Below are 12,585 nucleotides of genomic sequence, written 5' to 3' on the forward strand. Positions count from 1 at the left end.
TTTCTATATAAAGTGCTTCTTCACACTCACCTTATGCTTTTCTTCCCAAACTTGCAAACCAATGACTCCAATTCTTGAATCATCCACTAAGCAGAACAGCTCCTCTCCACCTATCCAATTTAAGCCAATTATGCTCCTATACACCTCTATAAAATATCTTAACCATCATTATTCATGAGTGGAATCCCAGTTTCTCCACATTCCTTAAAGCTGAAACCCACCTTTCCTGGAACCATCCTAGTAATTTGTTTCTGCATCTTACATCAGACCATCATATTCTTCCTAAAATTATGCAACTAGAATTAGATTAAATATTCTAATAACTGGCTAATTAAATTTTCTCATACAAACTTCCATTGTTTCTGTATTCTACACATCTATTTCTAAATCCACTGATTTCAAAGACTTTAGTAACCACTCTCTCAACATGTTCTATGATTTTTAAGGATTAATGTACATATACACCCATGTCCCTGTTTCTGCACATCCTTAAAAACTGCCATTTCCTCTGCATTGCTCTCATCCTTCGTGGTAAATTTAATTCCACAGACCTTACTTTTGTTAGCTAGCCTTATTTCACTTTACCATTCCGGCACTACACTGTTCATTGAACATTATAGTTCTAAGTTTCATCTACAAAGTTCAAAGTTTTTTTCTGGTTTCCACGTGATCCCAACACCAACACTATATAATAACATTGTTTACTTCCTTCTGATGTGGAAAATAATCATTCATCACTATCTTCTGTTTCTAATCCTTTAATCCTGTGGACAGGTTTGCTAATTATTATTACATGACGCTTTATTGACTGCGATTTGAAAATCGATACCCCTGCCATATCACCAACAAATTTTAAATCAGTCAAACATGATTTTGCATTAACAAACCTAGACTGGGAGCAAGCAGCTTTTCTATTTTTTGCCCTTCCAAAATTTTTAGAACCTCTACTTTTAGGTCATTCAATGTGTCTGCCAACCTCTCCATTACTGTGATATTGATTGTATCTCTTCATGTAGAATATAAAGCACAGAATTAAGCAATTCAGTGCGAGCAATCTATTCTTTCACACACTGTTATCGGAATTTCCCTTTATCTTCATATCTTTAACTACCTTTCCCTTTATTCTATGCAAAATATTTGCCTCATCTCCTTTGAGAGGCGAATTCCACATTTTCAACATTCACAGGGTGAAAGAGTTCTTCTAAATTCCCTATTTGACTTAGAACACAGAAAATTACAGTAAAGTACAAACCCTTTGGCCCACAATGTTGTGCCAACCTTTAAACCTACTCTAGAACCATAGAACATTACAGCACAAAAACAGGCCTTTTGGCACTTCTTGGCTGTGCTGAACCATTTTACTGCCTAGTCCCACTGACCTGCACCTGGCCCATATCCCTCCATACAGCTATCATCCATGTACCTGTCCAAGTTTATCTTAAATGTTAAAAGTGAGCCCGCATTTACCACTTCATCTGGCAGCTCACTCCACACTCCCACCACTCTCTGCGTGAAGAAGCCCCCCCAAAATGTTCCCTTTAAACTTTTCCCCCTTCACCCTTAACCCATGTCCTCTGGTTTATTTCTCCCCTAGCCTCAGTGGAAAAAGCCTGCCTGCACTCACTCTATCTATACCCATCATAATTTTATACACCTCTATCAAGTCTCCCCGCATTCTTCTACGCTCCAGGGAATAAAGTCCTAACCTCTTTCTCTGTAACTCACTCAAGTCCCGGCAACATCCTTGTAAACCTTCTCTGCACTCTTTCAACCTTATTAATATCCTTCCTGTAATTTGGTTATGAAAACGGCACACAATACTCCAAATTCGGCCTCACCAATGCCTTATACAACCTTATACAGAGTCAACCTGCGCAGCTGCTTTGAGCGTCCTATGGACTCAGACTCCAAGACCCCTCTGATTCTCCAAGAGTCTTACCATTAATACTATATTTTGCCATCATATTTGACCTACCAAAATGAACCACTTCACACTTACCTGGGTTGACCACCATCAACCACTTCTCAGCCCTGTTTTGCATCCTATCAATGTCCCGCTGTAACCTCTGACAGCCCTCCACACTATCCACACACCTCCAACCTTTGTGTCATCAGCAAACTTACTAACCCATCCCTCCACTTCCTCATCCAGGTCATTTATAAAAATCACAGAGAGTAAGGGTCCCAGAACAGATCCCTGAGGCACTCCACTGGTGACTGACCTCCATGCAGAATATGACCCAACTTTGCCTTCTGTGGGCAAGCCAGTTCTGGATCCACAAAGTAATGTCCCCTCGGATCCCATGCCTCCTTACTTTCTCAATAAGCCTTGCTTGGGGTACCTTATCAAATGCCTTGCTGAAGTTCATATACATATCTACTGCTCTTCCTTTATCAATGTGTTTAGTCACATCCTCAAAAAATAAATCAATATACCTCTCCCCTCCAATGAAGCCCTCCATTTTTTCTTTTATCCATGTGCCTATCTAATAGGCACTTAAATGTACCTAAAATTGGAACTCTGGAACAATTGGAACAACTGGAAGCACATTCCACGTGCCCACCACTCTCTGTATAAAAACTTACCTTTGACTTCCCCACCCCATACTTTTCTCCAATTACCTGTCTGTTATGAATTTGTACATTCTCCCTGTGACTGCATGGGTTTCCTCCAGGTGCTCAGTTTCCTCCCACAGTCCAAAAGATGTACTGATTAGTATGTTGTCCTGTGATTAGGCTAGGGCTAAATATATGGGCTGCTGGGCAGTGTGGCTTGTTGGGCTGGAAAGGCCTGTTCCACATTGAATCTCTATTTCCACTGGGAATGAGTCTCTGCCATCCACTCAATCTATGTCTCTTATCATCCTGTACACCTCTATTAAATCACATCTCATCCTCTTTTACTCCAAACAGAAAAGCCCTAGCTCACTCACCCTATCCTCATACAGCATGCTCTCCAATCCAGGCAGATTCCTGATAAATTTCCTCCGCACCCTCTCTAAGCCTTCCACATCCTTCCTATACAGAGACAACCAGGACTGAACACAATATTCCAAGTATGATCTAACCAGAGCTTTCTAGAGCTGCAACGTTACTTCACGGCTCTAGAACTCAATCCCCTGACTAATGAAGGCCAACACACTCTATGCCTTCTTAACAGCCCTATAAACTTAAGTGGCAACTTTGAGAGATCTATAGATATGGACCTCAAAATACCTCTGTTCTTCCAGGTCGCTAAGAATCCTGACATTAACCCTGCATTCTGCCTTCAAATTTGACCTTCTAAAATGAATTACTTTTCATTCTTTTCTGGACTGAACTCCATCTCACCCAGCTCGACATCCTATCAGTGTCCTCCACAACCTTCTACACTATCCACAAAACCACCAATTTTTGAGTCGTCTGCAAACTTACTAACTCACTCTTCCACTTCCTCATCCAAGTCATATACAAAAATCACAAATGCCAAGAGCCCCAGAACAGATCCCTGCAGTACACCACTGGTCAATGATCTCTGGGCAGATTATGCTCCATCTACATCTACTTCCTATAGATAAGTCAATTCTGATGCAACATAACCCTGGATTTCCCTGGATTCCATGTTTCCTAACTTTCTGAATGAGAACCTTATCAAATGCCTTTTTAAACTCCATATATACCATATCCACTGCTCTACCCTCAATGTGTTTTGACACACTCTCAAAGAATTCAATCAGGTTCATGAAGCATGATCTTTTCCTCACAAAGCCAAGCTGATTATCCATAATCAGACTATACTTCTCCAAATGCTTATGAATCCTCTCCAATAGTTTGCCTACCAGTGAGGTAAAAGTCATTGGTCCATAATTTCCAGGGTTGTCCTTAATGGTCTACTTGAACCAAGGAGTAGCATTTGCCACCCTCCAATCTTTGGTACAACCTCTGTGACCAGTGAGGTTGCAAAGATCATCACCAAAGGCACAGCAATCTCTTCCCTCAATTCCCATAGTAACTTGGTATATATCCCATTTGGACCCAGGGACTATCCTAATGTTTTTCCAAGATTCCAGCATATCCTCTACCTTAATGTCACCATGTTCTAGCATATCAGACTGTTTTACGCTGTCATCACAAAGATTAAGGTCCCTTTTACTGGTGAATACTGAAGCAAAGTATTCATTAAGGACTTCCTTGACCTCCACTGACTCCGGACATGTGCTTCCTCTTTTATCCCTGATCGGTCCTACCCTCACTCTAGTCATCCTTGTTTTCTTCATATACATGTAGAATGTCTTGAGTGGTTTCCTTAATCCTACCTGACAACACATTCGCTTGTCCTCTTCTAGCTCTCCTAAGTCCATTCTTAAACTCATATCCTGGTTACTATCTTACATTGACATTTTCTGGTTTTGTTTCTAAAAGTAGAAACATGATCAAAATGTAACTTGCTACTGTGTTAAAATTTGGCCTGAACTAAAAGAATGGAGACCAAGTCTATTCCTTTGATTTTTCATTTATTACTGGTTATATATTTACCCAGCAACCTATTCTCACTTATTCCCTATCATATTTTCTTTAAAATATTTTTCTATACTTTTTGAAGTATATTTACTATTAAGTTTCCCTCTTTTGTATATATGTAAATGTATACATTTATTTTTGTATATATGTATATATGTAAATATATATTTATTTATGCAGTGAACTCCTATATCAGTTCTTTTCTCAAAGGTGTAGATCTAACCCATACCTGTCTTTGCCTTGAAGCCCTAGCACTGAAGGTAAAATAGTAAATCTTTGATCCAATTTAATTTCCCAAATTAAATTTAAATTGGCCCGTCTTAATTTGAATACCATGACAGATTTTTCTTTAGGTTTTTTTCTAAATCTGATACTTTTTCCATTAAAAATCTGCACCTTTGTGCATACACTGCAGGGGCCCTAGCAGAGATATTTAAAACGCCCTTAGCCACGAGTGAGGTGCCAGAGCATTGGAGGGTAGCTAATGTTATTCTGCTGTTTAAGAAATGCTCGAAGAATAAGCCAGGAAATTATGGGATGGTGAACCTTACATCAGCAGTGGGTAAGTTATTGGAAGGTATTCTAAAGGACCAGATATACAAGTATTTGGATAGATAGGGACTGATTAGGGATAGTCAACATGTCTTTGTGCATGGTAAGCTGTGTCTAATCAATCTTATAGAGTTTTTCAAGGAAGTACCAAGAAAGTTGAAGGCTAGGCAATGGATATTGTCTACATCGACTTCAGCAAGGCTTCTAAAACAATCTCGCATGGGAGGTTGGTCAAGAAGTTTCAATTGCTTGGCATTCAGATTGAGGTAGTAAAATAGATTAGGCATTGGCTCTGCGGGAGAAGCCAGAGAGTAATAGTAGATGGTTGGTGTGCCTGTAACTAATGGTGCTGTGTCCGTTGTTGTTTGTCACCTCATGTATAATGTTGATCTGGATGATAATGGGATAAACTGGATCAGCAAATTTTCAGATGCCAAAGGGATGCAGTTGGCAGCAAGTAAGACTATGAAAGGTTGCAGTGGGATTGGGACCAGATGGAAACATAGACTGAAAATGGCAGATGGAATTTAATGCAGACAGTTGTGAAGTACTGTACCTTGGGAGCACAAACCAAGTGGGACTTACTTCGTGATCAGTAGGGCACTGAAGAGTGCCGTACAACAGAGGAATCTAGGAATACTGAACCATAATTTCTTGGAAGTGGCTAAGTTGCTAAATAGGGCCGTAAAGACAGCTTTTAGAGTCATAGAGAAATACAACACAAACCCTTTGACCCATCGAGTCCATACCAAAAATCTTTTAAGCTACATTCTCCCAACGACCTGCATCACAACTGTAGCCCTCCATCTCCTACTATCCATGTACCTATCTAAACTTCTCATAAATATTGAAATCGAGCTCACTTGGATCACTTGTGCTGTCAGCTTATTCTACACTCTCATGACCATCTGAGTGAAGTAGTTTCTCCTCAAGTTCCCCCTAAACTTCTCATCTTTCACCCTTAAGCCATGACCTCTGGCTGTACTCCCACCCAACCTTAGTGGAAAAAGCCTGCTTGCATTTACCTCATCTATGCCCCTCATAATTTTGTATACCTCTATCGGATCTCCTCTCAACCTTCTACATTCTGAGGAATACAGTTCTAACCTACTGAATCTTTCCTAACGACTCAGGTTGTCCAGACCCAGCAACATCCTTGTAAATTTTCTCCGCACTCTTTCCACCTTGTCGACATCTTTCCTGTAGGTAGGTGACCAAATCTGCATGCGATACTCCAAAGTAACCCTCACCAATGTCTTACAGAACATCAACATAACATCCCATAAATAAATACATTGATTTATGAAGGCCAAAGTGCCAAAAGCTTTCTTTACGACCCTATCCACCAGTGCAGCCACTTTCAATGAATTATATACCTGTCTTCTTAGTTCCCTTTGTTCTACCACACTCCTTGGTGCCCTACCATTTACTGTGCAAGACCTACCCTGGCTGGTCCTACCAAAGTGCAAAACTTCGCACTTGTCTGCCATTTTTCAGCCCATTTTCCAGCTGATGCAGATCCCTCTGCAAGCCAATGTAGCCTTCCTCATTGTCCACTATACCCCCACATTTGTGGGTGTCACCCACAAATTTGCTGATCCAGTTAACCACATTATCATCCAGGTCAGTGAAATGATGACAAACAAAGGACCCAGCACAAATCCCTGCAGAATACCACAAGTCACAATTCTCTAGTCAGAAAGGCAACCCTCCTTGATCACTTTCTGGCTTCTCCCACAAAGCCAATGTCAAATCAAATTTACTACCATATCCTGAAAGCTGAGCAACTGGACCTTCTTAACCAGCCTTTTGGCCATTAGCCTTCACTGAGCACTGTAACATAAAAACACAGAAAGCCTACAGCACAATACAGGCTCTTTGGCCCACAAAGCTGCGCTAAACATATCTTTACTTTAGAAATTATCTAAGGTTATCCATAGCTCTCTATTTTACTAAGCTCCATGTACCTATCCAGGAGTCTCTTAAAAGACCTTATAATATCCGCCTCCACCACCATCACCGGCAGCCCATTCCACGCACTCACCACTCTCTGCATAAAAAAAACTTAACCCTGACATCTCCTCTGCACCTACTTCCAAGCAACTTAAAACTGTGCCCTCTCATGCTAGCCATTTTAGCCCTGGGAAAAAGCCTCTGACTATCCACAAGATGAATGCCTCGTCATCTCATACACCTCTATTGGGTCACCTCTCATCCTCCGTCGCTCCAAGAAGAAAAGGCCAAGTTCACTCATGTACAAACAAGCTGGATGAACTCAGCAGGTCGGGCAGCATCCGTTGAAATGAGCAGTCAATGTTTCGGGCCGAGACTCTTCATCAGTCCTGACGTTTCAACGGATGCTGCCCAACCTGCTGAGTTCCTCCAGCTTGTTTGTACGTGTTGATGACCATAGCATCAGCAGTGTACTTTGTGTTTGCCGAGTTCACTCAGCCTGTTCTCATGAGGCATGCTCCCCAATCCAGGCAACATCATTGTAAATCTCCTCTGCACCCTTTCTATGGTTTCCACATCCTTCTTGCAGTGAGGCGACCAGAACTGAACACAATACTCCAAGTGGTCAGGGTCCTATATAGCTGCAACATTACCTCTCGGCTCCTAAACTCAATCCCATGTTGATGAAGGCCAATACACCGTATGCCTTCTTAACCACAGACACAACCTGTGTAGCAGCTTTGAGTGTCCTTTGGACTCTGATCCCAAGATCCCTCTGATCCTCCACACAACCAAGAGTCTTACCATTAATACTATATTCTGCCATCATATTTGACCAACCAAAATGAACCACGTCACACTTATCTGGGTTGAACTCCATCTGCCAATTCTCAGCCAGTTTTGTATCCTATCGATGTCCCACTGTAACCCCGGACAGCCCTCCACACTATCCACACACCCCCAACTTTTATGTCATTAGCAAATTTATTAACCTATCCCTCCACTTCCACATCCAGGCCATTTATAAAAATCACAAAGGGTAAGGGCCCCAGAACAGATCCCTGAGGTGCATCACTGGTCACTGGCTGTAGATGGGTCATACCACTGGTATGACCTGTCTACAACCACTCTTTGCCTTCAGTGGGCAAGCCAATTCTGGATCCATAAAGCAATGTCCCCTTGGATCCCATGCCTCCTTACTTTCTCAATAAGCCTCGCATGGGATACCTTATCAAATGCCTTGCTGAAATCCATATACACTACATCTACTGCTCTACCTTCATCAATATGTTTAGTCACATCCTCAAAAAATTCAAACAGGCTCTTAAGGCAAGAGCTGCCTTTGACAAAGCCATGCTGACTATTCCTAGTCATATTATGTCTTGCCAAATGTTCATAAATCCTACCTCTCAGGATCTCTTCCATCAACTTACCAACCACTGAAGTAAGGCTCACTGGTCTATAGTTTCCTGGGTTATCTCTACTCCCTTTCTTGGATAAAGGAACAACATCTGCAACCCTCCAATCTTCCAGAACCTCTCCCAGCCCCATTGATGATGCAAAGATCATCGTTAGAGGCTCAGCAATCTCCTCCCTCGCATCCCACAGTAGCCTGGGGTACATCTCATCCAGTCCCAGTGACTTATCCAACTTGATGCTTTCCAAAAGCTCCAGCACATCCTCTTTGTTAACATCTATATGCTCAAGCTTTTCAGTCTGCTGAAAGTAGTTGAGATGTTACATTGAAGTTGTATTAGATGTTGGTAAGGCCCAACTTGGAGTGTGTAGTTTTGGTCAACTACCTGCACTAAAGTTGATGGAGTGCAGAGAAAATTTACAAATTCACAGGGACTTGAGGACGGACCTGAGTTATAGGGAAAGGTTGAACAGGTTAGGATTTTATTCACTAGTGCATAGAAGAATTCGGGGAGATTTGATAGAGGTATACAAAATCATGAGGGGGATTGATACGAAAATGCAAACAGGCTTTTTTCCAGAGGTTGAGTGAAAATAGAACTAGAGGTCATGGGTTAAGGGTGAAATGTTTAAGAGGAACATGAAGAACTTCTTCATTCAAAGGGTGGTGAGAGTGTGGAATGAGCTGTCAGTACAAGTGTGGATGCAGGTTCATTTGAGAAACTTGGATAGGTACATGGATGGGAGGGGTATAGAGGGCTATGGTCCAGATGCAGGTTGATGGGACTAGGCAGATTAATAGCTTTGCAGGGATTAGATGGGTATTGTAGTGTTCTGTGACTCTAAGACTTTGCCGTTCACATTGCCTAAGCTAGATCCAGTATTGTCTCTTTTGAGCTAGCGACACAATGACCACAAAAGCTCTCTTGTACATATTTCAGGGAAGTGCTACTTCTTTTGGTTCTTATATGACTTCTTTTTCCAGTCTACATTAAGATATTTGTAAGCCCCACATTGTCTTCACTATAAAGTTGAGGACTGCATTTTGGTTAGAAATTCACTCATCTGTCTCTTTCCAACTTTATGGTGGCTCTTATTATGTACTTAAACAAGAACATAAGAAATAGAAGCAGGAAGGACTCAGCCATCTGGCCCATCGAGCTTGCTCCGCCATTCAATGAGATCATGGCTGATCTGGCCTTGGACTCATCTCCACCTACCTGCCTTTTCTTCATGACCCTTAGTTCCCCTACTGTGCAAAAATCTATCCAACTTTCTCTTAAATATACTTACTGAGGTAGCCTCTACTGCCTAATTGGGCAGAGAATTCCACATTCACCACTCTCTGAGAAAAACAGTTCCTCCTTATCTCTGTCCTAAATCTACTCCCCCAAACTTGAGGCTATGTACCCTAGTTCTCATCTCACCTACCAGTGGAAACAACTTTCCTGCCTCTAGCTTATCTATCTCTCTCATAATTTTATGTTTCTGTAAGATATCCTCCCATTTTCCAGAATTCCAAAGAGTACAGTCCAGGTGACTCAATCTCTCCTTACAGTCTAACCCCTTCATCTCTGGAATCAACCTGGTGAATCGCCTACAAAACTAGTATATTCTTCCTCAAGTAAGGAGACCAGAACTGCCTGCAGTATTCCAGGTGCAGCCTCAACAGTACCCTGTATAGTTGCAGCATAACCTCCCTGTTCTTAAATTCAATTCTTCTAGCAATGAAAGCCAACATTCCATTTGCCTTCTTGGCAGCCAGCTGCACCTGCAAACCAACCTTTTGTGATTCATGCACAAACACTCCCAACTCCCTCTGCAGAGCAGTATGCTGCATTTTTTCCCCATTCGAATAATAATCTGTTCTTTCATTTTCCCTTCCAAAGTAGATGACCTATCATTTACCAACAATTGTACCCCATCTGCTAGACCCTTGCCCACTCAACCTATCTACAGCTCTCTGTATCTTCTGCACAATTTGCTTTTCCATTCAATTTGGTATCATCAGCAAATTTAGATACACTACACTCGGTCCCCTCTTCCAGATGGTTAACGTATATTGTGAACAGTTGCAGGCCCAGCACCGACCCCTGTGGTACACGGCTCACCACTGATTGCCAACCATAGTAACACCCATGTATCCCAACTCTCCGCTTTCTATTAGTTATCCAATCCTTTATCCATGCTAATACATCACCCCAACTCTCACTATCCTTATCTTATGGATAAGTCTTTTATGCGGCATCTTACTGAACACCTTCTGGAAATCCAAGTAAATAACGTCCATCTGTTCCCCTCTATCCACTATGCTTGTTATAACCTCAAAGAATCCATTATGTGCCTGCCTGATAGAACCATTTAGTTGTTCTATTGTTTTTTACTTTGAAATTCTTTTATTAATTTTCCATTTCTAATCCTATACTTTTGTGAAATATTGCCAGCATCTGTTTTTCTTACCTCAATATCATTCTTGTCCAAAAATCTAAAAAAGAGGGTGGCATGGCTTTACCCAACTTTCGTTTATATTATTGGGCAGCTAATATACGTTGTGCTACCTTCTGGTCTTTCTTCCATGGCCAACCCGAGTGCCCTAACTGGGTGGCGATGGAGCTGAGCTCCACTAAAGAATTATCTATCTCTGCACTTCTTGGCTCTGCACTCCCTAGTAGTCTGCCCAGATCAACAGCTAATCCTCTTGTTTGACACACTTTGCGTATATGGGCTCAGATCAGGAAGTGCTATGGTTTCCAGGGGTTTTCAGTTTTCAGCCCTGTTGCTCATAATCACCTTTTTTTACCTACTACATACGGTTCAGCATTCCAGGTTTGGTATAGGAAGGGCATTAGACATTTTGAAGATCTTTTCATTGATAATCGCTTCGCTTCTTTTCAGCAGCTCTCTGTTAAGTTCAATCTGCCCAATGCTCATTTTTTCAGATATCTCCAAATCCGACACTTTATTGCTCCTTTAATTCCTAACTTTCCTGAAATGCCTGCGAAAAATGCTATGGACCTATTTCTTTCCATGAATCCACTAGGTAAAGGCTTAATATCAATCATCCGAGATAAACTAGCAGCCTTATGAAAGGCCCCCATTGATAAAATCAAAATGGCCTGGGAGCAGGATTTAAATATCTCCTTATCTGAGGAGAGCTGGGATTCAGTTCTCAAATCGGTTAACTCAACCTCTCTTTGTGCTCGCCACTGCCTTTTACAGTTTAAGATTGTTCACAGAGCCCATATGTCTAAATCTAAACTATCTCGATTCTACCCTAGCGTTAGTCCGCTCTGTGATAAATGCAAGAGGGGCGTGGCCTCTCTCATCCATATGTACTGGTTCTGTCCTAGCTTGGAGAAATTCTGGAAAGATGTTTTCACTACGTTATCGTGTATTCTGAATCAGCATCTAGAACCAAACCCCTTAATTGCTCTGTTCGGTTTTTGGGGCGAGACAGATTTATGTCTGGGTCCGACCAAATGCCGAATATTATCCTTTGCCTCTCTCCTGGCTAGACGCTTGATCCTCCTCAGATGGAGAGATGTTGCCCCGCCCACATGCTCAATGGCTTAACGACATCATGGCCTGTTTGGACCTCGAAAAAATTCATTATTCAGTTCTCAATTCGGATCTAAAGTTCCATAAAGTCTGGGGACCTTTTATCGAGTACTTTCATAACCTTCCTCTTGACTAGGGCCTTTTTTTTCTTTTTGGTCCTTTGCTTTCAGCTCCTTTTTTTTTCTGGTAGAAGGCAATATTATCCTCTGTTGCTGAGTGTATTCACAGTCTGGGAGTTTGGCTGTCCTGACTTATACTCTCTATATTGTATTGTGGTTGGTCTGGAGTTGCTGTTGTTTTTTTCTTGTGTTGTGGGGCTTGGGGAGGACACTAAGCTTACTTGTCTTTAATTTAGGTGTTTTTTTTTGTTAAATTCTCTTCCTTTGTAGCATATTGTTATTGTATGCTTAATTTTGCACTGTTTTAATGTTCCTCATTGGAATTTGGGGTTTTTAATTTGTAAAATGTTTTGAAAAACTAATAAAAAATTTAAAAAAATATCATTCCTGAATACCCTGTACCCGTCCTTGTTGGACCACCATTTCGAAATCTCAAGCTGCAGCTCTCCAAATGTATTTATCACATCCCATGTATTTGCAGGCATAC

General features: G+C 41.4%; 1 protein-coding gene across 8 annotated transcripts in view; it reads right to left on the reverse strand.

The window, feature by feature from the left end:
* The window catches only part of lcorl (ligand dependent nuclear receptor corepressor-like), a 244,929-nt gene that overhangs the window by 9,353 nt on the left and 222,991 nt on the right, over window positions 1-12,585 (reverse strand). The window lies entirely within an intron of this gene.

The sequence above is a fragment of the Hypanus sabinus genome, chromosome 14, assembly GCF_030144855.1.
Source record: "Hypanus sabinus isolate sHypSab1 chromosome 14, sHypSab1.hap1, whole genome shotgun sequence".
In the NCBI taxonomy this organism is placed as follows: Eukaryota; Metazoa; Chordata; class Chondrichthyes; order Myliobatiformes; family Dasyatidae; genus Hypanus; species Hypanus sabinus.